The following is a 24,330-nucleotide window of genomic DNA, read 5'->3' as shown; positions in this document are numbered from 1 at the left end:
CACTTAAAGGGATAAACAGCTCTGTTTTCTTCACAAATGAATAGCTTGTAGATTTTTCCTTTGCAAAGGATTTCTCCTTAGACCCAGTACTCTTGATAACTCTTTTACCATCACATTTTTCTTTATCTTATCTCTAGGAACTTGATTCAGTCTCCCTCTGTCCCGGTTTAGGCCCAGCCTGTCACTCAGAAACCACACAGCTGTTTGCTCACTCCCTCCCTTCCTCCCTCCACTCCCAGAGGGACTGGGAAGAGAATCAAAAGAATGTAACTCCCACGGGTTGAGATAAGAACACTCCAGTAACAAAGGTATAACACAAACCACTGCTGCTATCACTAGTAATAATAATGATAAGGGAAATAACAAGGGGAGTGAACACAACCGCTCACCACCCACCAACCAATACCCAGCCAGACTGAGCAGTGATCTAGCCTTTCTGTGTAACTGCCCCCAGTTTATATAGTGGGCATGACATGCTGTGGTACGGAATACCTCTTTGGCTAGTTTGGGTCAGGTGTCCTGTCTCTGCTTCCTCCCAGCTTCCCCTCCTCCCTGGCAGATCATGAGACTCAAAGTCCTTGGTCAGACTAAACATTACTGAGCAACAACTAAAAACATCAGTGTTATCAGCGCTGTTCTCAGGCTGAAAGTCAAAAACACAGCACTGCACCAGCTACTAAGAAGGAGGAAAATGACTGCTACTGCTGAACCTAGGACACCCCCACAAAAGCATCTAGTGACATTTCAAACGGCTACTAGTATCACACTTGGTCTCCAGTTTCAGGTTCAGATGGGACTATCCATCAAAGGTCCATCTTTATATCTGCCAACCCAAAGCTGATGGTTCAGATGACCTTGAATACTCAAGATTATAGCAACCACCCTCAGAAAGACAACTAAATGCAGACCACTGTCTCTTGTCATACCTTTCCTTCCTTTTCCCTGACTCCTTTTGAGACTATCTTTACAGAAAGCAGATTTTGAGATCAAGACACATAACTATATGCCTTTGCACATGAGCAAGATATGTGAGGTCCCATTACAGACAACGGAACTATGGATCTTCAGAAGAAATTAATCCAATAAGCTGTTAGAGATATCTAGTCCCTGCCATTTCATGTCATTTACATGTTTCGGAATTTCCTGTGACATCTATTTTCTTTTTTTTCCAGCAGTTATAATGCTTGTAATAACAAGTACTGCACAAGACCATTTCACCTTACTGCCAGATACAAAAACCAGAATAACAATGCACTATACTTTTATCCCTGACCTCATCAGCCAGGCCTGCTCTACTGTCTGTAACTGAAAGCAGTATGTAATAGAAGTATTACATAATGGATCCTCACAAGTAGTAGCTATACAGAAAAAAATAAAGGACTCATAGATGAACTGATAGTAGAAGATACAACTCTTTATGGAAAATCAAAGTCTGGGAATAAGTTTGGATTTTTAATGCCTGGATTGGCAGAAATGGGAAACATCAGAAAGCTGCTAGGCCATTTTAAGAAGAAAATGGGAGGGTTAACCACCATTAGTCTAGCTATTATATTCAAAGTATTTTTCCTTCTGTACAATGAGTTGTAGACATTGCTGCAGTGTGACATTTCTACTTCTGGTCATCCCTTTTTGACTTATCAGGTAAAATAGACCTACTGAGATAAAAGCAAAGTAAAAATAAATGCTTTTAGTTAATGGGAAAAAAAAATGGTATTTTGTCATTGAAGAGAATTCTTTCTTCCTTTCAGGCCAGTATATTTCTCGTAGCATATCCCCACAGTAGCATAAGAAAAGAGGTAATTTTTCCCCAAATCCACCAGAATATGACAGGTAGTTTTGAGTCTTAGGTAAGTAATGTTGCAAGAAATATTTGATCACATACTTCTTGGAGCACAGTTGATTTTCATTGTCCTAGATTAAACTATAGACATAGGGAATTCATGCCTGGGTACAGTACCCAGTACAGACATACCTATTTCATCTTTGGTAGGTTTTTCTGAGGGCCCTTGTAATTCAGGAAGTGTGTACTCTATTTTTATCTGCATAATAACCAGAAGATAATGAATCCAAGACACACTTCAATAAACTGAAAGGGTGTGAATAGAGGAGCTTCAACAATGACAGGGTTTTTTCCTCAGCTTTCCAAATAAAAGCTATGTATCTGCTTTTCTAAAGGGCAGCTCTTTGGGGAATAATGGTGGAATCTGGAATTTTTTTATGGGTTGAGATATGTTTGTATCAGTGTTCTATCTATATTAAACACAGGTCAGGGACAACTTGACTATGAAAGCAAAAAAGTATTCATTTCATTCATTGCTATATTTGATACTATACCTTCTTTTCTGATGGCTTTTTTCCATTTCTTTCCAATCTGACTAATCCAGTATCCTTCTTTACTCTTACTCTCTTTTCTCAGTGAGCATCTTTTTATAATGGATTAATATGAGACAAGAAGGTGGCTTGTCTGGAGTTTCTGCTTTTGAAAGGCAAGAATGTTTCTGAATTTCTGAGAGAGGACTTGAAAGTTTCCAGTAAAAAGGTAGATAGAAAGTTCCAACAGTAGTGTCCTTGTTCTCCCTGAACACAGCATCACTAAGAAAATACGAATCCTAAGTCTTCCTGAACAATAAGTCAAATCATTGTTTCATACTTTTCCAAAAGGATATAATTTCCTTCTAGCTAAGTTTTTTAAAAAAGATATGTACTCAAGCTTTATTTTAATTTCATACAGAAATCGTCTGCTGTACCCTGCAGCATAATCTCTCCTCTTCTAAAAAATGTAATAGGAGATTCATTTAATCATATAATTAAATATATTTCTGGTGCTCATTTGTGCATTTGTCCCTGTTCTGCTTAGTTCGATAGGATTTAAAAAAAACATGTAGCACAAAAAAGCTTTAAGTCAAGAAGCTTAGAGAAAAGGCAGAGTTGGGGTGGGTGTTTGTCTTAGCAAATGCTGTCATCTGCATAGGAATTCCTCCAGTGCTGTGGACTACAAAGAAAATGAGAGGTTAGATGAATATGTAGAGAAGATAAAGAGCTCTGCTATACGTACATTTTTCCTCTATTTAGATTATTATCCCCGCTAAAAAAAAAATAAAAAAAATCAGGATGAGTTTAATGTCAACCTATTTGTACTGAAAACAGCCTATTTTTTTCTAAAACTACTGAATAATCAGCATCTACATGTACACAAGTGTATACACATATGCATGTTTTTTGTGTAGCTGAATAAGTAAGCATGTGGCCTTGCAACCATTGTAGGTAAAGAGAAAGTTAGCAATTGCATTATTATAGCCTTCATGCTGTTGGCATGTCCACTCAAGCTGCAGAAATCCAAGGGAAAACATTGTTTTATAATTCCCATAAAGTGCATGAAGGTTGCCCCTCAACTTATTCTTGCTGCTGTGGGGTGAATTGTCATCCCAAACCCTTCAGTGCTTGTAGAGATGATGACACTGAAAGTTTCTTTCTGCTGTCACTGTTCACTTCCAATCTGCACAGCATCTTTTATAGAGCATGACTGTGATCTATCTCACAGCAATAACTCGGACCCTCTGGGGGCACTGATTTCACTGCAGACTGCAGTTCATTATATGTATAAAACCAAAAAAGAAAGATGCAAATAGAGCCAAAATGGCTTCAAATGCCTGAATATGACTGACAGTATAATATTTGAATGTTACTGAAGTTTTTAGTAACCACTGATTCTGGAAGCATTTTCATATCTGTTAGACTTCTAACATTACGTAGACTCCTACACCATGTTTTGGTGTAGGTATGTGAAGCCACTTACATGGCAGCCTTGTTATTTAATTACATCACGTTAATTTCAGTGAGAGTTCACTACATTCTCTGGAGGTCTAGTTCCATGAGCTATCTGCTAAAATTTTCCTTTTTCTCATGGGATTTAGGAACCTAAATTCTTATTAGGAACAGGTTTTACTCCTTTTTGCAATTACCAGTGAAAGGTGATGTTGCAGTAATGTTAGTACTTAAGAAGATATTACATAAGAAACTAGTTTAATACTTAGATTAATTTGTATTTTTGTTTGTGGTCATATTTTTTTCATTTATTCTTATTAACTCAACAGATGTGACTTTCATGTCTGAGTCAGCAGTACAAAGGTTCTTGATTCTAATACCTATATAAAAGGAAACTGAAATTGTGTTTAATTCAAGCTAAGAAAAGTTTACTCATATTCATAAGTAGTTAAGGTGCTAAATCTGTATTGCCAGACAGAATATGTCTTGTCCTAAAAATAAAAAAAAACCTGACATCACAGCTGGTCTGTTATCAAAAATGAAACATTTAGTCAAGATAAAGTTTTTAGAATAGTTGGTGTTTTGTATGACTTGCTGTACCAGTGGAGCACACTAAAAAATAAACACAAGCCAGAAAAGGCTGGAAACACTCTTTGTCCCTTATTTGTCTTTATTTTCCACTGTATATTCTTTGTGTATCAGCCTTGCCATATGTTTCTTTTAATGTGATACCTTGTATCTTTAGATTTTTTTTAAGAGACTGTTTTTGAAGTCAGACGTCCAAGACTAAATCAAAAGATATTTTTCTAAGAATCTGGATTTACTCTCAAAAAATGCAACAAGCACTTTGTCTTATGAGGCTAGTTTAAAGCACTTTGATTATTACAGTCGGTACTTAGTAGAGTTTTAAGTTGCCAGGTAAGTCAGGTCTAATAAGACCTGTCTGAGCTGTATGAGCAGCTTTGTACAGTGCCTTTTTTATAATTTCCTATTCCTCTGTGGCTATCAGCTCTTCATGAAAGTTTATTAAATGCAGTGCATTAAAGAAAAAATCCAGCGCTATTGTAGCACCATAATAACTAGTTGTATATTTCTATGAGACTCTCTCTGGGAAAGGGGAATAACAAGAATTTTCTTCTGCTCATTCCAACATTTGTAGTGGTTTAGAAATGTTGTATTGACACCAAGTAGTACCCTATAGAGGGAGACAAAGGATGGGCAAGCAAAATTTTAGCTATTAATGTAGACATACAGTTTTATTAAATAAACTGTTGACAAAGAAAAAGAGGTCCTCAAGGAAAGTTGTTTGTTTGTTTTAAAAAAGACTAGACTTATAGCTTATGCCAGCAGTAAGTTTCTGATAATGAAATCACCTTTTCTTTTTCTTCCATCTGAAAAAGGGACATTTCATCCCATCTTCATTGATTTCATAGTGAGAGTTATGTGCTCTACACAATTCTGATGTATCCTAACCCAAGAATAAATCTTATGATAGCAATGTGGGTAAGGGCATATTAAGTGTCTGTGAATCCTGGTAACAGCAAGATGTGATTGATTTGTGTCAGCCTGATTAGAGTTGTTGAGGTTTTACAATATTATCTGGTTTTCTGATCCTTCTTTTATCCTGTGTTTCAAAAGCTTTTCCTGCTTTTTGTGCAACTCTTGTGCATTTATTTTCTTTGAACCAAGTCTGAATAGTGCTGGGGTTGCATGATGATTAGTTTATTGAACTGTGATCTTTGGTCACATGTGATTCAAGACACCTGTTGTAAAACAGCAATATGTGACTTTAGAAGAAATTGCTCAAACTGCATGATAATGGAGACAAACTGATGGAAAGACAGAATAATACAGAGGGACTTTAATTCAGTCTATCATATCAGTTGTCTGAAGTGAGAAGTTCTTTATCAGACTGAATCTTGTTGCTGGAGGAAATGTTTTCTGACAAAGACTGAAATTTAGACCTGCAAGTAATTTGTTTAATGTATCTATTGAAGTGTCTGCTACAAGACCAAGTACTGAAAAATGCCTCAGTGCTTTAGTAAACTGAAAAATCAATGATGGCATGTTGAAAAATTTATTTTTTTGGAGCATATTCCTCCACTTAGCAGTTTCCTTCTCTCTCCTGGGTATGTTTCCTCTGGTTGACATCAAAACTCATTGTAGCAAAGATATTTAGTGTTTATCATTTGTGACAGAGGGCAAAATACAAAACCAAATTCCTGAACAAATTATGGCTACAAGGCTCTTGTGTATTTGGGCAGTGAATTGTAGGAGGAATTGGTTGTATGATATTACATTTGTTGAGCAATTGCTAGCAAACAGAAATTTAAGCAACCAAGTGTGCATAAACTTCTTGGCAAGGTTGCTATTCAGTGAAAATTTGCCAGTGATAGTTCTGGACACTTCCTGTATATTGGGGTTATGTTTTCTTGAATCAGCAAGATTCATGAATTACTTCACAAGGTCAGTACACATTCCAAGCTTTAGTTCCTGGGCTTTGGCTCAAACACCTCAGGAAACCTTTTAATGAAGACTTTTAAGTAACTTTTATCTTGTTCATATTGCAATTTTGGAAGATTTACTCATGTGTTGTTAAACCACTTTAAAATATTAAAAAACTGTCCCATCCATGAAAGCTATATCAAGAAAATCTTCTTTGTAATGTAACAGCCCTGCCAGGACTACCAATTATTTTGACTTCATAACCACCAATTGTTAAAGAACACTTTTTTTTAAGGTTTTGCTTAAATGAGCTCAGAGACAACACCTACTCGTTCCATCTAGTGCACTCTGTAAACATGTCTGAGGTAAATTGTAACCTAAATGTGTCCATGAATAAATATAATTGGACAAAATTATCTCTCCTGGGAATTTATTAAAACCTGATTCAGTGAAAAAGTTGGCTGAATATGTTTAAGAATTAGAAGAACCTTAAGTAACTCTTTGGTTTCCCAGCTGAAAAAGTTGCTGAAACCTTTGACCAACATTTTTTAGTAGCAATTTGTATGAAAAAATGTGTTTGTGTCACTTCTCAAATCAGCCTCAATAGATGTGTATTTTTGAAGAACATCCCAAGGCTACCCTAGAAAACAATTTCTCTGAATGACCACACAGTAAATTCGGTAGCATGGCTCAAGGATCAACTAGAAACCAATGTCTGGAGTAAAGAGGGCATTGTGTGAAAAACCATCCAGCAACTTGTGTCATTTGGTACACTGTCAGTGTACACTGCAGGCTACCTTCAGGCCTTTCTGGAGACAGTATGAAAGCTGTCTTTGTTTTCACAGGCAGACAGATTTGGAGATGTGTTGCCCTTCCCACAGCTCCTAAGGCTGTTTAGGCAAGGAGACTAAAGTCAATGTCCTTAGTATTTCTTGTCCTTATCTATTTCATGTCTCTTTTTTCTTACTTGTCAAATAAGAATTATTCTGAAGTCAGAAAGGTATCAAGAGCTTAAATGCATTAATGCTCTTAAAAATCATGCTTCAGATATTAATGAGCTTGCTTTCACTCTTGTATGTACTCACAAATTAGTTTTCCTTCAGAAAACAAGAAAATTGTAGTTGGTGATAGGACTAATACATCATCCTTTGTTGCACTCCTGCCTTGTTTGTGGAACAAGTGGAAAATGCTCTATTTGCTTAAGTAGCTAATGTCAGATGACAGATTTAAAAATTCCCTGTCTCAAGGAAAGTGTTATATGGCATCCCTTTTTATCTTTATGAGTGCTTATGAAAAAGTACACCACTTCAGAAAAGTAAAGTTAGTAATGGCGATGACCACACCTGTTGTTCTATTATGAATGTTCATTTTCAAATTTCTCATCACTAATCATTTCCTTTCCTCTGACGAATGCATAATACCAGTGTACAGTGGTTTTATATTATTTTTGTACCAAGTAATCTGTGAAACTTAATGCCTAGATATAATAAAATCATTGTTACTCAAAATGAGTTTACATATATGAAGAAGAGGCATAGAAACAGAGTGAAAAAGTGTGATGTGGATATCTTAAATACAGTATATAACCAAAATAAAATACTGAATGTGTGGATGCATGTTTTGAATTAATACATTCCTTTGAAAATTAACAACCAGTTTAAAGGGAACAGAACAAACTTACAGAAAAATTACATCTGGAATTCTACTTCAACATACAGTACAGGCAGTTTTGCACCTTAAAGGCTATATCATTCCTCATGAAAGACTAAGGATGAGCACTTGAAAAACTGAAGTAGTTCTCATTTAGGATGTTTTTTCCATAATCTTCTCTCAGATATGAAATAAAACAAGGTTGACAAGGTAAAGGAGTAACACTGCCCTTACTCTTGCTAGACTTTGAACATTTGGCTAAACACTGTGGCTAAATACTGATCCTTAACTGATAGATCTTAATAAGAGTTTGAAACACTTCCGTCATCAGTGTTTGTTCACTGTGGCCTTGGATCCTGAGTTACCTGTTGCTTCAGCTAGAAATGTTAATGTATACTGGGAAAGAAAAGCTGTATGTAGTAATATTGTGGTGGTCTGTACACATTTGATCCATCAAGCCTAACTTCAAGGCAGTAATGCTGCTAAAAGAGAGACTAGAGACTGTAAACACTGAAGGACAAACATCAGAGTTATGGATTCACCCTAGGAGCATTTTTCATTCTAACACAGTATAAATTCAGGAAGTTTGTCTGTTTTATGATTTCATATGTAACTACAGGGGTTCTCTCAATTTCTCATGGAATGATTTTGTGAATTATTTTTGTCTGTTGTATATGGCTACTTTCTCCTGGCAAGAAGCTTTCTGTAGTTCTTCCAATGTTTTTTCAACACTAGAATCCCCTGAAAAATAGAAAACTTCAAAATGGAAACATATTTGTGATGAATCAGATTAGGAAGTTTGATTTTGGATGTAATATTCAGAGATTGATATCTAGAATACTTTGTATATATAACAATACACACATACTGTCATATAATTCATATGTAGAAAAGTTCTAAAAAGTTTTTTTTTCTTAAAAGAAAGAGGAATAAGAATCTGTTTTTGAAGCAGGGTGGACAACTTTGTCGTCTATTTTTATGCAAGAATCTGATAGAAATTTTGATGAAGCTTCAGAAGATTCTTCTGAAGGGTTTAGGATTTTTTCATACTGTTGTTCCAATATTACATGTGGGGAAAAAAGAGATAATGCATTGTGGGACCTTCCTTGTACCAGAGGGCAATTCAGAGAAAGACAAAATAATCAAACATTGATATTACCTCTGTTTATTCTGATTATTTAATAACTTAGAATTCCTTATCTGAATAGTGCTTAGCAAATTGCCCGTAGATTTTTTCCACTCTTTTGAAAATTATATTAATTTCATTGTAAACTGTTGTAGATTAATCAAATCTGACTGTAACTGCCTGTGTACGTGACCTGGTGAAGGCATCTAATCACATACATGCAGATAAATTGAAGAGACAGTCTGCAAAACTAGCATCGAATTTTACTGGATTTTGCATGATCACATACCATTTATACAATGCAAAAACCAGACTCAGCAATTTACCAGAAAGAAAAGATGTCTGATTTTTAATCTAATATGTAACCTTACTGGTCTTGTCACAGCCCAGAGGAGAACATGTTAACCCCTAAAAATCTGCTACAAGGTGAAAACTCTTACATGATAAAGTAGATCTTAACAACAAATTAGGATGAAAATAACTTACCTCAAAAATATCAGTTCCCTGAGACAGATACTCTAGATGATTAAGAGTTGAATTAAGCAGTGTCCTGGGTTCAGAAGTGTCGTGGTTTAACCCCAGCTGGCAACTCAGAACCACACAGCTGCTCTCACTGACCCCCCTTCCACCCTCAGCTCCTGGATGGATGGGGAGAAGAATCAGAAGAATGTAACTCCCACAGGTTGAGATAAGAACACTCCAGTAACAAAGGTATAACACAAACCACTGCTGCTACCACCAATAATGATAAAGGAAATAACAAGGGAAGAGAATACAACCGCTTACCACCCACCAATACCCAGCCCAACCTGAGCAGTGATCTAGCCCTTCTGGGAAACTGCCCTCAGTTTATATACTGGGCATGCCGTTCTGTGGTATGGAATACCTCTTTGCTAGCTTGGGTCAGGTGTCCTGTCTCTGCTTCCTCCTGGCTTCCCCTCCTCCCTGGCAGAGAATCAGACTCAGAATGTCCTTGGTCAGAGTAAACATTACTGAGCAACAACTAAAAACATCGGTGTTTTAGAAGCAGCTATTCAAAGTTCTGGTAGTTTCTTTATTTTTTAAATACACAAATACATGAATGGATTGTTTCCCTCCTGCTGAAATTCATAGTGTGTCTATTGGAAGAGTTCTGTAATTGCTCAGAGCAAGCCTGGAAATGTTGCACAGCCAGAGTTGGCAGCATCTCAGTTCCTTCCAGGCTGGGTGGATGAGAGGAGGTTTCATGTCTTCTGCTTAGTGTTTGAGGAGAGAAGTTAAAGATTCTTGGTTTGTGGTACCAGATCAGTTTCTTTAGGCAGCAAATTATAAATATTTTCTGATAGTAGTTCCACGTAATTCTGTTTTCCATGTCCTTGAAGAACTGAGCAGCTGAAGCTGGTGAAAGGAAAAGTGAAGGACTCACAAGAAGATGATTAGCAAAAAGAGGACTGCAAAAACCTTTACAGAAAAGCAGTGAACTAAGTCATCAAATGGGGGAAAAGATTTGTAGTTATTCTAAAATAGCAGAATCACTAATGTATATAAAGACTCTTAAATGCCAGAGGTGAGAGAAAGGATTATTTATGTTAAATATACCGTCCCAGCATAAGATATTAACTTTGCAGTGTACCAGTTCTGTTAGATTAAAAGTTTAAATTTATTCAAACTGATAATTTCTTAGGTGCCTATTTTATATGGCAATTAAAGTTTATAGGAATTGAGAAAAGCAAAAGCACTGTCAGCCTATGGAAAACGTTGGAAGTAGGAGCACCATGCTCCATAGCAAAGATACTACCTCCAATGTAGGACAGAAAAATGGGCCAAAAGTTGGACAAATTTAGGAGACTACACTGGGAAATTGTCACTATGTGCTTCCATAGAAAAGCTGCTTTGCTGTCATCTCATTATATGCCTTTTATGCTATTTCATGCTTTCCCATGTATTTGTACATTTATTTTATGGCAAAGGTTATATTATTGTGGAATTTATTTGGCTTTCCTAACTTACTTATACCAAAGGCATAAAGATGAGCAAGGTGACTTGGTCTGGCTTTCAGGTTTCTTCTGCGTGCTTTGTAAAGACTGTTGTACATCACCTACAAAACATCAGCCCTCAAAATAACAAAGCCTTCCTGGATGTAAAATTCTGCGTGTTCAGAAGGAATGTGGAAGTAAAACTCAGCTGCCTTATAACAAAGCTAACACAGAGAATGAGCTACACGGCGTAAAAAGCTGTGCAGTGAGATTGAGACTTCTTTGGGTTAGGGCTTTCACCAGAGGAAGAGCCATGAACAAAAGGCAGGCTCTGATCAGTGGTTCTTCCAGGCAGAAAATGTCCATAATTTGGTGAGCCTTTCAGACTGCCGGAATGTGCAGTAGTGATCTCAGTGACCTCTCTAGAAAGGACTCTCTTCTGAGCTTCGGTTTCTTTCACACGTTTGTGTCATGGATTTATTTTTCTCTGTTTTACCACTTACCATTAGCGAATGCTCTCACTTTGCAAGTGCCTAGTTACATACACAATTATAGTTACCTCAAGAATGTTAAAAGCTGGTGATATTTGTAATGGAGAAGAAGGAAAAAAAAGTCAAATCTTAGTCCCAAAACTCAGCATGCGTAGTTTAAGGATTTCCAGAATAAATGTTTGAGTGAAGTGAGAAACATTGTTAAGATTTGTAACTGTCTGCTAGTTCACAGGAGGTGGTCACTTAAGGTAAGCCTACCAGGTTGTCCTGAATATTCGTATTTGCCAAGTCTGAATTGTTCTGCTTTCTTAGATTTGTGCTGGCTTTTTAATATTATGTTAATATACCAGAACATCAATGAAATTTGCTTTGTCTTTTTTTTTTTTTAAGTTATTTCAATTTAACATTTAAAACACTATGTTTTTACAGATGGTTTAAGCTTTTAAAAGCAGTTATGTTTTTACTGTATGGTTCTGTTGATAGTCTGCTTGTTGTTAAGGACCACAGATGGTGAATGCTACTTATTTTTCACTACTTTGGAATCCAGATTTTTCTCTCTTTTTTCCTGTATCATTTGCAAATCCGCAATTAAATTTTATTGGTGAATCTTCAGTGAGGACTATATAATTTAAAGATGGGACTTGTGTTCCCAAGCTTGTCTGGAATTTCTGAATGGAGTATATTTTTAATATTTTGATGCATGAAAGCGTGACTAGAACAAACCTGTTGCCACACACGTTGGGGAATGGGTCACTAACGCTTTTAGAGAACATTAGACATTTGTCTCAGAGGGAGTAAAAGTGATGCTTAAATGAAAATTTCTGTTCTGGATTTTAAGAAATGGAACTGATTCATTTCAGCAGGATTTTTCTCTGCAAGGGAGTCCAGTTTTGTTAAGGATTAAATTAAGTAAGTAAGAATTGTTCTTAGTGTCAGCGTCCCGAGGCCTTATGGGTCATGACGAGCACCCCCAGGGCCTCCCCTTACCCCTGGTGTTCAGGATCTCATTTCACACTAGCCCAGAGCCATCAGCCCCTCACCACGGATACACTTGGCAATGAAGGATGAGGCTGCCCCTGGGTGCCCTCTGCTTCCCTGCTTCCTGGCTGGGATTTGAAACAGGATGGGGTGCCAGGTCTGCATTGCTGCTCCCTGTGGGGAGAGTCCCATCTGGTTCTCATAACATCCTGATGTGCAGATGCTTGGAGTTCTCCATGTCTGTACAAAATGAGTGAGCTCATAATTGTTGCAGGACATACTGACTTAACCAGAAGTCTTTCTTGCATCTGCTTAAAGAAGCTGAGCAAGTTTTACTGAAGGACTGAAGACCTTTTTCTCATAGGCAATAGTTGCTGGTCAACCTGCAGAATGTGAGAAAATTGAAAGCATCAGTAAAATTAACTGGTGTGTCAAATGCTATTTTTCCAACCCATTGCAAAACACAGTTTGGTTTCCAGTTGAAACTAAAATAAAGGTAAAAAAAATTGCAAAGGGCTGCAGGTTTTGGACATTTTGTTATTTCAGGAAAACCAGTTGCAGTAAGGTTCAAGAAAGCAGGGACAGCAGCTACTTGCACCAAAATGTTATAAAATTCAGTGCTTTGAAAAGCTTGTGTGATGTGCTACTCATCGATGACTCTTTAAAGTATTATTCTAAATCATATCATTTTAATTTAAACTGCACCACACATCTTACTCATGCACCAAAAGAGGAAATCCTATAAAATAATTACTTATGCAAATAAGTTTTTAACATAGCTGTTCATCAACTTTCTATTTCTAGTATCATTTGCCTTCTGAGTTGTTCCTTTATTTTTTTTCTTACACTAATCATCAAAGCATTTTCAGTACCATGACTTTAAGAAAGAAGCAGTTAACCCTAAATCAATATTATCATGCCCAGAGAAGTGCTCTGATGTTCAAAACTACTAATTCCCTGGAAAACCAGACCACTTTTAAGCCCTAACATATGGATTTTTTACAGCTTTCAAGACAACTTTAAGCACTTTAACAAATGACCTGTATTTACATATTGCTGAATTCTAAATGCTGTTCAGAAGCGTTTACTTCTCAATTTGCAAGTGATGTGGGACAAATTTTCACTTTCTCAAAAAAAAAAAGAAAAAAGAAAAGAAGAGATTTATCTACCTTACATAATTTTGCCTAACCTAATTAGACAACCTAATGCATCAGCAGTCATTTCTTCTAGAAGAGTTTCTTTTCTGAGTCTAAAGGGACCAGGATACATCGTCATGTAACAGAACTATTTGGCACAACAGAAAAGAACAAAACCCAACCCCTGCTTCAGCTGCTTTTCATGCTTCAATAAATTAACTATTAATATGTGATATACAGATCAAAATTAAATGTCAGCGTGGAAATTATGTTACTTTCTTGGCAACAGCTAATGCCTACTAAAGACAAAGCACTGAGAATTGGTGCACACAGATTTCCCATCTTCAAGCCCAGCTAATTTTCTTGCATTCTCTTACAAAATAAGCTTATGGGTAGCAATTTTCTGGATGGAAAAATGAGGCTGTTCTTTGTCATGCTTGCTAGCAAAAGTAATAGCGTCTGGCCTAAATGTGGAAAGGATTCTCTCTTTTCATCACCCACTGGACTTAGAAGTTGATAACTTTTTAAATTCAGAGATTATTTGACAGGGAATTCTGATACTTGGCAGCAGGCATATTTTGGTTTCCCAGTTGTCCAAGGACAGTGATGTATTTCTCCAGCAGATGAGCAGTTCTGTTCCATGCTTTTTTCCTTTCCCTCCCTCTTTCTGTGGAGCTTTTCACAGTACAATCTTTTCTTGAAATGGTACAGCTCATTGCTGCTTAATTGTTTAAAAGACAAAAGATATTAATTTAAAAATAACGATTAAAAAATCCTGTTTCCCAAACAAAACCATCTTGCACTGTGTAATAATATTGCAATTTCCATGATTTTTGCTGCCATTTTTGCAAATTACTGTAATAGAATTAGAAAGCAATCAATGATTGAAGTTGTTATATATTTTTTATTTGTAATTTTTTTCTGCTCTCACTAAAGGTGATATAGCAATTGCTGGTGACTAGACGTGGCTCTGCAAGAGAAAGTAGATAAAGACTCCTTTGTCTTTAGGAACAGCTAAGACTTTATGTGTTAAGAATTGCTGAGGTGAGCAGCTCGAGAGAGGACGCCTTCAACACGGGAGCGGGGGGGAGATCAGCGTCCAGAAGCCTCAACTCAGAGCGACAAGAGCCACCGAGGGAGCCTCCCGTCCTCGACAGGACCTGCCCGGGAGCCGGCAGCTCAGCTGACGCCAGCAGCTGACTCACACGGGGCGGAGCCAGGAGGGGCGGCACCAGCCCTGACTGGGTAAAAACCTGCCCCAGGGAGCGCGGCGAACAGGGCGGATCGAGGCAGTTCGCGCGGGCAGGTGAGCGCGATGGTGAGCGCTCGGCTCATGATCAGGGTCCGGTCCGGGATCGCTGCTCTGGCTGCCCCGGCGGTGGCAGCGTAGGCACCCAGACAGAGCCGATGAGAGGGGAGGCTGCAGTGCAGAGCTCGGGGTGTAGAGAGTGCCTGCACTGGCCTGGTGAGGGGAGGGTGCACAATGGGCAGGGCTGCACTCGGTGCTCCCTGGTGGAGCTCCTCCTGCAGCAGGGGCTGAGCTGCGGGATGCTGTCAATAGACTGCGAGATGTCAGGGAAGCTGAGAGGAAGCAGGAACGCTTGCTCCCGGCCCAAACTGTGCAGGGGCCTCGAGCTTCCCCTCTAGCTCATGAAGGAAAGAAGGAGGCCGTTAACCTGGGAAGCTGGGAATTAGTGACAAAAACAACAACAAAAAAAGGAGGAAAAGGACAACCAAAAGCAAGGGGCTTCCCCTAAATCTGTTGTCCCCATGCAGAACCGCTTTGCTGTCCTGCATGGGGCTAATGAGGAAATGCACTCGAGCCAGAAACAGCCGGCTGATGCCTTGGTAAAGAAGATCTCTACTGGTGCTGCCAGGAAAAAGCGGCGGGTCGTAGCAGTAGGGGACCCTACACTGAAAGGGACAGAAGCACTCATCTGCTGGCCAGACCCCGTCTCAAGGGCGGTGTGTTGCCTACCGGGGGCACAGATCATAGAATAATAGAATCATAGAATAGTTAGGGTTGGAAAGGACCTTAAGATCACCTACTTCCAACCCCCCTGCCGTGGGCAGGGGCACCTTACGCTAAATCATATCACCCAAGGCCTCGTCCAACCTGGTCTTGAACACTGCCAGGGATGGAGCATTCACAACCTCCCTGGGCAACCTATTCCAGTGCCTCACCACCCTAACATGAAAGAATTTCCTCCTTATACCCAATCTAAACTTCCCCTGTTTAAGTTTTAACCCATTACCCCTTGTCCTATCACTACAGTCCCTAATGAAGAGTCCCTCCCCAGCATCCCTATAGGCCCCCTTCAGGTACTGGAAGGCTGCTATGAGGTCTCCATGAAGCCTTCTCTTCTCCAGGCTGAACAGCCCCAACTTTCTCAGCCTATCTTCATACGGGAGGTGCTCCAGTGCCCTGATCATCCTCGTGGCCCTTCTCTGGACTTGTTCCAACAGTTCCATGTCCTTTTTATGTTGAGGACACCAGAACTGCACACAATACTCCAAGTGAGGTCTCACAAGAGCAGAGTAGAGGGGCAGGATCACCTCCTTCGACCTGCTGGTCACGTTCCTTTTGATGCAGCCCAGGATACCGTTGGCTTTCTGGGCTGCAAGCACACACTGCCTGCTCATGTTCATTTTCTCATCCACCAATACCCCCAAGTCCTTCTCCACAGGGCTGCTCTGAATCTCTTCTTTGCCCAGCCTGTAGCTGTGCCTGGGATTGCTCCCACACAGGTAGAGGACCTCGCACTTGTCATGGTTAAACTTCAGGAGGTTGGCATCAGCCCACCTCACAAGCGTGTCAAGGTCCCTCTGGATGGCATTCCTTCCCTCCAGCGTATCAACCGAACCACACAGCTTGGTGTCACTGGCAAACATGTTGAGGGCGCACTCAATCCCAGTGTCCATGTCAGCGACAAAGATGTTAAACAAGACCGGTCCCAACACCGATCCCTGAGGGATGCTACTCGTTACTGGTCTACAGCCCAACACTGAGATATTGACAACAACTCTTTGCGTGCGGCCATCCAGCCAGTTCTTTATCCACCAAGTGGTCCATCCATCAAAGTGATGTCTCTGCAATTTAGAGACAAGGATGTCATGTGGGACAGTGTCAAACGCTATACACAAGTCCAGGTAGATGACATCAACTGCTCTACCCCTGTCCATCAGTTCTGTCGCCCCATCGTAGAAGGCCACCAAATTGGTCAGGCAGGATTTCCTCTTAATGAAGCCATGCTGGCTTGCAACCAAGCACCTTGTTGATTTTCATGTGCCTTAGCATGCCATCCAGGAGAATCTGCTCCATGATTTTGCCAAGCACAGAGATGAGACTGACTGGTCTGTAATTCCCCAGGTCATCCATTTTCCCTTCTTGAAAATGGGGGTTATATTTCCCTTTTCCCAGTCATCGGGAACTTCACCTGACTGCCAGGATTTCTCAAATCTGATGGCCAGTGGCTTCGCAACTTCATTTGCCAGCTCCTTCAGGACTCGCTGATGGATCTCATCAGGACCCATGGACTTGTGCACGTTCAGATTTTTAAGATGGTCTCAAACCAGATCCTCTCCTACAGTGGGCCTAGGGTCTTCATTCTCACGGTCCCTGCATCTACCTTCCAAGACTTGGGTGGTGCGATCAGAGCCTTTGCCAGTGAAGACTGAGGCAAAGAAGTCATTAAGAACCTCAGCCTTCTCCAAATCCTGTGTAGCCAGTTCTCCTGAGAGCTTCCTGAGGGGGCCTACGTTCTCCCTTGTCTGTTTTTTATTTGCTATGTACCTGTAGAATCCCTTCCTCTTACCTTTAATACCTCTAGCTAAGTTTAATTCTAACTGGGCCTTAGCTTTCCTAACCTGGTCCCTAGCTTCTCGGACAACATCCCTGTACTCTTCCCATGCCACCTGTTCTTGCTTCCACTTATTATAAGCCTCTTTTTTCATTTGAATTTTCCTCAGCAGCTCCTTATCCATCCAAGGAGGTCTCCTGGCCCTCCTGCTGCACTTCCTTCTAGTTGGGATGCAGCACTCCTGAGCTTGTAGCAGGTGATATTTGAATATCAACCAACAGTCTTGGGCCCCTCTGCTCTCTAGGGCTGTATCCCATGGAACCTTCCTAAGCAGGTTCCTGAAGAGGCCAAAGTCTGCTCTTTTGAAGTCCTGGGCAATGAGCTTGCTGCACGCTCTTCTCACTGTCCTGAGGATCTCAAATTCAAGCATCTCATGATCGCTGCATCCAAGGCTGCCCTGGAGCATCACATTTCCAACGAGCCCTTCCCTTTTGGTGAGCACGAGGTCCAGCATGGCACCTTTCCTTGTCGGCTCCTCTATTACTTGCAGAAGGAAGTTTTCTTCCACACAATTGAGGAACCTCCTGGATTGCTTATGCAAGGCCGTACCGTCCTTCCAACAGATGTCAGGGTAGTTGAAGTCACCCATGAGAACAATGGCCTGTGAGCGTGAGGCTTTTCCTATCTGTCTATGGAGTGCTTCATCCGCAGGTTCTCCTTGATCAGGCAGTCTGTAACAGATCCCCACAGTAATGTCTCCCATAGCTATATTCCCTTCAACCCTGATCCACAAACTCTCTGTTGGCTGCTCACCTGTCCCCAGACAGAGTTCCATACTCTCCAGCCTATCCCTAACATAAAGGGCAACTCCCCCTCCCCGCCTGCCAGGCCTGTCTTTCTTAAAGAGCCTGTAACCTTCCATTCCAACACTCCAGTCATAGGAGCCATCTCACCATGTTTCTGTAACGCCTATTATATCATACTCCCGTAGACGTGCACTCATCTCTAATTCCTCCTGTTTGTTCCCCATGCTACGAGCATTTATATAGAGGCATCTGAGCTGAGCTCCAAATGAAGCCAGCTCATTGGCTGGAGCAGCTGGGATATCTCTACAGTGCTCCAAGCATTTATTATAGGTGCTGGCAACTGACTGGGTGTGTTGGGATGGAATGATGCCCCCCTCCCCCAACACACCTAGTTTAAAGCCTCCTTGACCAGTCTGGCAAGCCTCCTACCAACACTGCTCTTTCCCTTCTTTATCAGAGCAGCTCCACCAGCCCCCACTAGACCTGGCCTACAAACTTGGTTGCCGTGTTCAAGACACCCAAACCCCTGACTATGACACCACCCTTTTAACCGTTTCTTAACCTGGCCAATCATTCTAGCTGTTTTTAGGTCCTCCCCTGTACCCTGGAGAATTGATGCCTGTAGCATGGGGAACAAACAGGAGGAATTAGAGATGTGTGCACGTCTACGGGGGTATGATATAATAGGCATCACAGAAACATGGTTGGATGGCTCCTATGACTGGAGTGTTGGATTGGAAGGTTACAGGCTTTTTAGAAAAGTCCGGCCCGGCAGGCAGGGTGGGGGAGTTGCCCTTTATGTTATGGATAGGCTGGAGAGTATGGAACTCTGTCTGGGGACAGGTGAGCAGTTTACAGAGAGTTTGTGTGTCAGGATTAAAGGGAATATAGCTATGGGAGACATTACTGTGGGGATCTAAATTGGAGAGACATCAATTTGATGGATGGACCACTCTGTGGATAAAGAACTGGCTGGATTGCTGCACACAAAGAATTGTTGTCAATGGCTCAGTGTTGGGCTGTAGACCAGTGGTGAGTGGTGTCCCTCAGGGATTGCTGTTGGGACTGGTCTTGTTCAACATCTTCGTCGCTTCCATGGACAGTGGGATTGAGTGCACCCTCAGCAAGTTTGCCAATGACACCAAGCTGTGTGGTTCGGTTGATACGCTGGAGGGAAGGAATGCCATCCAGAGGAACCTTGACATGCTTGTGAGGTGGGATGATGCTAACCTCATAAAGTTTAACCATGACAAGTGCAAGGTCCTACACCTGGGTCGGAGCAATCCCAGGCACAGCTACAGGTTGGGCAAAGAAGAGATTCAGAGCAGCCCTGCGGAGAAGGACCTGGGGGTGCTGGTCGATGGGAAAATGAAAATGAGCTGGATTCAGTGTCTGCTTGCAGCCCAGAAAGCCAACGGTATCCTGGGCTGCATCAAAAGGAACGTGACCAGCAGGTCGAAGGAGGTGATGCTGCCCCTCTACTCTGCTCTTGTGAGACCTCACTTGGAGTATTGTGTGCAGTTCTGGTGTCCTCAACATAAAAAGGACATGGAACTGTTGGAACAAGTCCAGAGAAGGGCCACGAGGATGATCAGGGCACTGGAGCACCTCCCGTATGAAGATAGGCTGAGAAAGTTGGGGCTGTTCAGCCTAGAGAAGAGAAGGCTTCATGGAGACCTCATAGCAGCCTTCCAGTACCTGAAGGGGGCCTATAGGGATGCTGGGGAGGGACTCTTCATTAGGGACTGTAGTGATAGGACAAGGGGTAATGGGTTAAAACTTAAACAGGGGAAGTTTAGATTGGGTATAAGGAGGAAATTCTTTCCTGTTAGGGTGGTGAGGCACTGGAATGGGTTGCCCAGGGAGGTTGTGAATGATCCATCCCTGGCAGTGTTCAAGACCAGGTTGGACGAGGCCTTGGGCGATATGGTTTAGTGTGAGGTGTCCCTGCCCATGGCAGGGGGGTTGGAAGTAGGTGATCTTAAGGTCCTTTCCAACCCTAACTATTCTATGATTCTAAGAAATCCTTCAGTGAGGGTGTCCAGTCTAGAGCTGAATCCAATCAGTTGAGAAAATTAAACATGAAAGTTGCCACCCAGGTTCTAAATTACATTGCAACCTCATGTATTGTTAAAAAAAAAAAAAAATCCCCTCCAATAGATACATAGAATGCATATAGGATATGCATTGGGAATAAGGAGTCTGTTCTTAGTGATTAGCATACGTCTTTTTTGGAGAACTGCATGAGCCATTATATCTGCCATGATAGAAGCCGAGTGAAGACCACATGAGTTCTGTCAGTGTTGCCCGTTGAGAATCTGGTCCAATATATTTAAAATTAGGCATGGTTTATAATTTATTCTTATTACCAAAGTTTCTAATTCTTAGAGTTGAAAATATTCTTTTACATACTTATTTCTGTAGTGACAATTATAAATCATTAAGGCTTTCTACTTGAGGAGAAAGCAAGAAATACTTCCAAATGCATAGAGTTTAGCAAGCCAGTGGCCTAGTGTTTCCTGAAAACATTGCTGTTCCAACGGCAGTTCCCAGCCATCGTCTTTAGGAACTACATTACCTACTACAGTTGATTAGTCAAGTAGTTGAAATTACCAAAACCTAACAACTCATGGTATTTTTCAGCTACTATTGCTCTAAGTAGAGAGATAAGGCTATTTTATCTGCATTTCTGCATATGTAAAGATTACAAAGATTATTTCATATGCTTCTTATGGGTTTACTCAGGAGTTGTTCTTGGCAGCAGTTAGTGACCCCTAAGATGTTTTCCTGCCCTTCACCTACGGCCTGAGCTGTGAAAGAGTAATACACCCTGACTGCTTAGAAAATAATCAGACCTTCATATGTCTGCATACCACTACTGCTGGCTGACAATCTGTTGCCATTGAACGCATCCTCAGTGAATGCAAGACTCTGTGAAGCAGTGTATGCATACATATGTTGTTGATATAGTGTAAATCTGTCAGATCTTCAAAGTCAAGATCCCAGGTCTGAGTTAAGACAAGAACTCCCCCCAAAGCCCAGGGCTTCTACAGGAAAAACTTACTGCTGTCATTGTATCATTTGTGTATGTAATTTTACAGTATGTGATAATGTGACCCAAAGTTGAATGGGTCTTTAATCTTTAAAAATCACTGAATATAGGATGGTGGATGCAAGTTAAGTAGAGGATTTAGACACAGAGATCTATTAACAGGCGCATATAATGCAAATATATTGAGTCTTTAACTTAGTAAAATTTAACCTCAGGTTTAGTTACATTAAGCTGTGTTAAATGCACATCTTAATTTAAAATGAATCAAATTACTTTGCCAAAAATGCACAAGTGAAAGTAACTGATAGTGTTTCATTGTTCTGTTACTAGAACACTGAAAAATTAAGGTCATGCTGTTTAGCTACTTCACTCTTGGGTGAAAGATTGAAATTTGGCAATAGGAAAGTTTACATTGACTTGCAAAAAATTTCTGAAGACCCTTTTTCGCCTTATTTATTAAATTATTATAGATTGCTTAGAATCACCCATTTAGCACTCCCCTAATCCTTATTTCACATCAAACTTAGTTGACAATGAGTTAGTGTCTTCTTCTATGTTATTGCTGAAAATCTCAGAGTGCATAGGGCCCCAAATCAATTTTCGAGCAATGTCACTGTGAGTACATACATGAAATATTGGTTTAAAGTTGCATTTTCTTATGTATTATAACAGCTGGCAGTTTTAATATACTTAATTTTTGCATTGGTTTTCTTTCATGTTTTGTGGGGACATGTAACAAGAAAATTATTCCTGAGTTATAATTCAGTATTTCAGTGTGTTATTCTACTATCCAAATTGAATAGAATAATAGTCTGCCATCAGGACAGAACACATCCTCGGAAGAATTTTCAGTCTTCACTGTTAATGCTAAAATACTTTAAGAATCTAGATTGCCCATTTCTGTGACAGAATCACTCCTCTTTTGCCCCCTCCATTCTTATGGTGAGAGGACACAATATGAACTAAATAGGGTTATACATTGGCAATGAAAATTGGTAAATGATTGGAGAGTACGGATGCTGTTACCTATTTCGTTCTACTAGCAATAACTTTCACAATCACAGCATCTTTTCTGAGCAAAAGGTTTTGTGTTTTGTAGAAATTTTTTTTTTTGAGATATAATCATCTCTTGTCATTCTCTGCACTAAGAAAACCGTCGCATACTAGCATCTAAGTAGTAGTTTTGTAGCCTTTATCATGTCATTTTTGTTGAATAATTTGTCTTTCATTTTGTCAAGGAAATACATTATCTTTTGACATCTCATGGGATGGTAATGCGGAAGGAAGGTTGTACTCGATAGGATCATAGAATGGTTTAGATTGGAAAGGACCTTAACATCATCTAGTTCCAGCCACACCTGCCATGGGCAAGGACACCTCTCACTAGACCACGTTCCTCAAGTCCCTGTCCAACCTGGCCTTGAACACTGCCAGGGATGGAGCATTCACAACTTCCTTGGGCAGCCTGTTCCAGTGCCTCAGCACCCTCACAGTAAAGAACTTCTTCCTTATATTTAACCTAAATCTCCACTGTTTAAGTTTGATGATCTTAGCAGTTGGACTTGATGATCTTAAAGGTCTTTTCCAACCTAGTTGATTCTATGATTTTATTCTATGAAGTAAATATTTTAGTATTTGTGTAGCCAAATAGTTTTTTAAAGGTTAGATAAATTTTGGAAAGTGTTGGATAACCTGTGAGAGAGAATGAAAAAAATGACATAAATCTAGAATATTAAAAAAATATTTAAAATAATACTTTTTAATCAGCACTTTTTTGCTTATGAATATATTCTCTCATTCTGTCCAATATCATATCTAAAGAACTACTCCTGGTTTGCTCTGAAAATAATGTTTGTAAAGGGTCATTGGGAGAGCAGACAAACTATGGCAGACTGACTCATTGGCCACCTCTTTGGCAGCCTACAGGACTCAGACAGCTTTACAGAAGGAACAGCAATACTGCTCCACTGCCTGCTGAGCTAAACAAAAAGACTTTTTCTTGGATCAGAGTGTTCACTTACCAGAAAGCTTTCAAATCTTCTCAAAGGCTTCTGAAAGTCCTGTTACCTGAGAAGTCTGTATTTTCCATGCATGTTGGTAATTTTGCATAGCTAATCATCTGGTCTGTTGTGTCACTTAATTGTATTTGAAAAATATTATGTTCATTGATGTTTTCTCATTCTGATGACTCATTTTCTGCAATGTGTGTTTTCCTTCTTGTTTTAAATGTTGAAAACATTGTTTAAGAGTAGTGATCAGCTCTGGAAATGAGATTCCTCTATCTCAGATGCTTGTGCTTATGGCCTTTCTCTAAGGATCATGTGCAATGCAGAATTTGTTCAAACGTGGACATGCACAGAGAGTGCAAAGCAGGACCTTCTGAAGCTAGGGTAACATCAAACCAACTTAAGAGTTGCTTTTTTTCTGCATGTATTCAGTTGTTGCTTTACTGGGTATTAGTTGTACAAATACACCAAGTACTAACTTACACAGGAATTCTACCACAGTATTTCTTCACTCATAAGCTTATATGATTCACAGCCCCTGCAAAAAGAACTTACAGAATCATACATTTCTAGCTGGGATTTGAGCCAAGGCAGAAATAGGAGGCTTAACTGATGAGAATAAGGATTTAGGATTCTTGTCCAACAGTAACTAATTACGAGTCCTTTCTTTTAGTTCAGAAGGCAGTGGATCAGGACCTAACAGACAGAAGGAAATTATTTTAACTGTGCCAATCACTGGCAGAATCTTAATAAGTAGTTTCCACAATAAAGTAAAAGGTTATAACTCAAGAGAAAAACATCACAGACCAAGAATAGCTGTTTGCCTGTTACCTTCCCTGTGCTGCCTTCTAATAGGAAAACATTGTGTTTTGTTATAAAGGAATTTGTATCTTAAATTACTTTACATCACTCACTTTTACTGCCTTCAGACTTATGATGAATGAAGACAAATAAAAAAAGATAATAAGCAGATAAAAGTGATCCATTCCAGGCTGATGAAACTAATGAAGTTTACCTTCTAAAAGACTTCTGTAGCTAGATTTTTCTAAAAATGTATGAGCTCTGGACTAAACCTCTGGCTTAGTTTGGCACCATAGTACTGATTTATGAACCAGATGCT

The sequence above is a fragment of the Pezoporus flaviventris genome, unplaced genomic scaffold, assembly GCF_033815535.1.
Source record: "Pezoporus flaviventris isolate CSIRO_AGI_PZ_B2104156 unplaced genomic scaffold, CSIRO_AGI_Pfla_v1 ptg000045l, whole genome shotgun sequence".
Taxonomy (NCBI): Eukaryota; Metazoa; Chordata; class Aves; order Psittaciformes; family Psittacidae; genus Pezoporus; species Pezoporus flaviventris.
Note: the sequence above shows the minus strand (reverse complement) of the source record.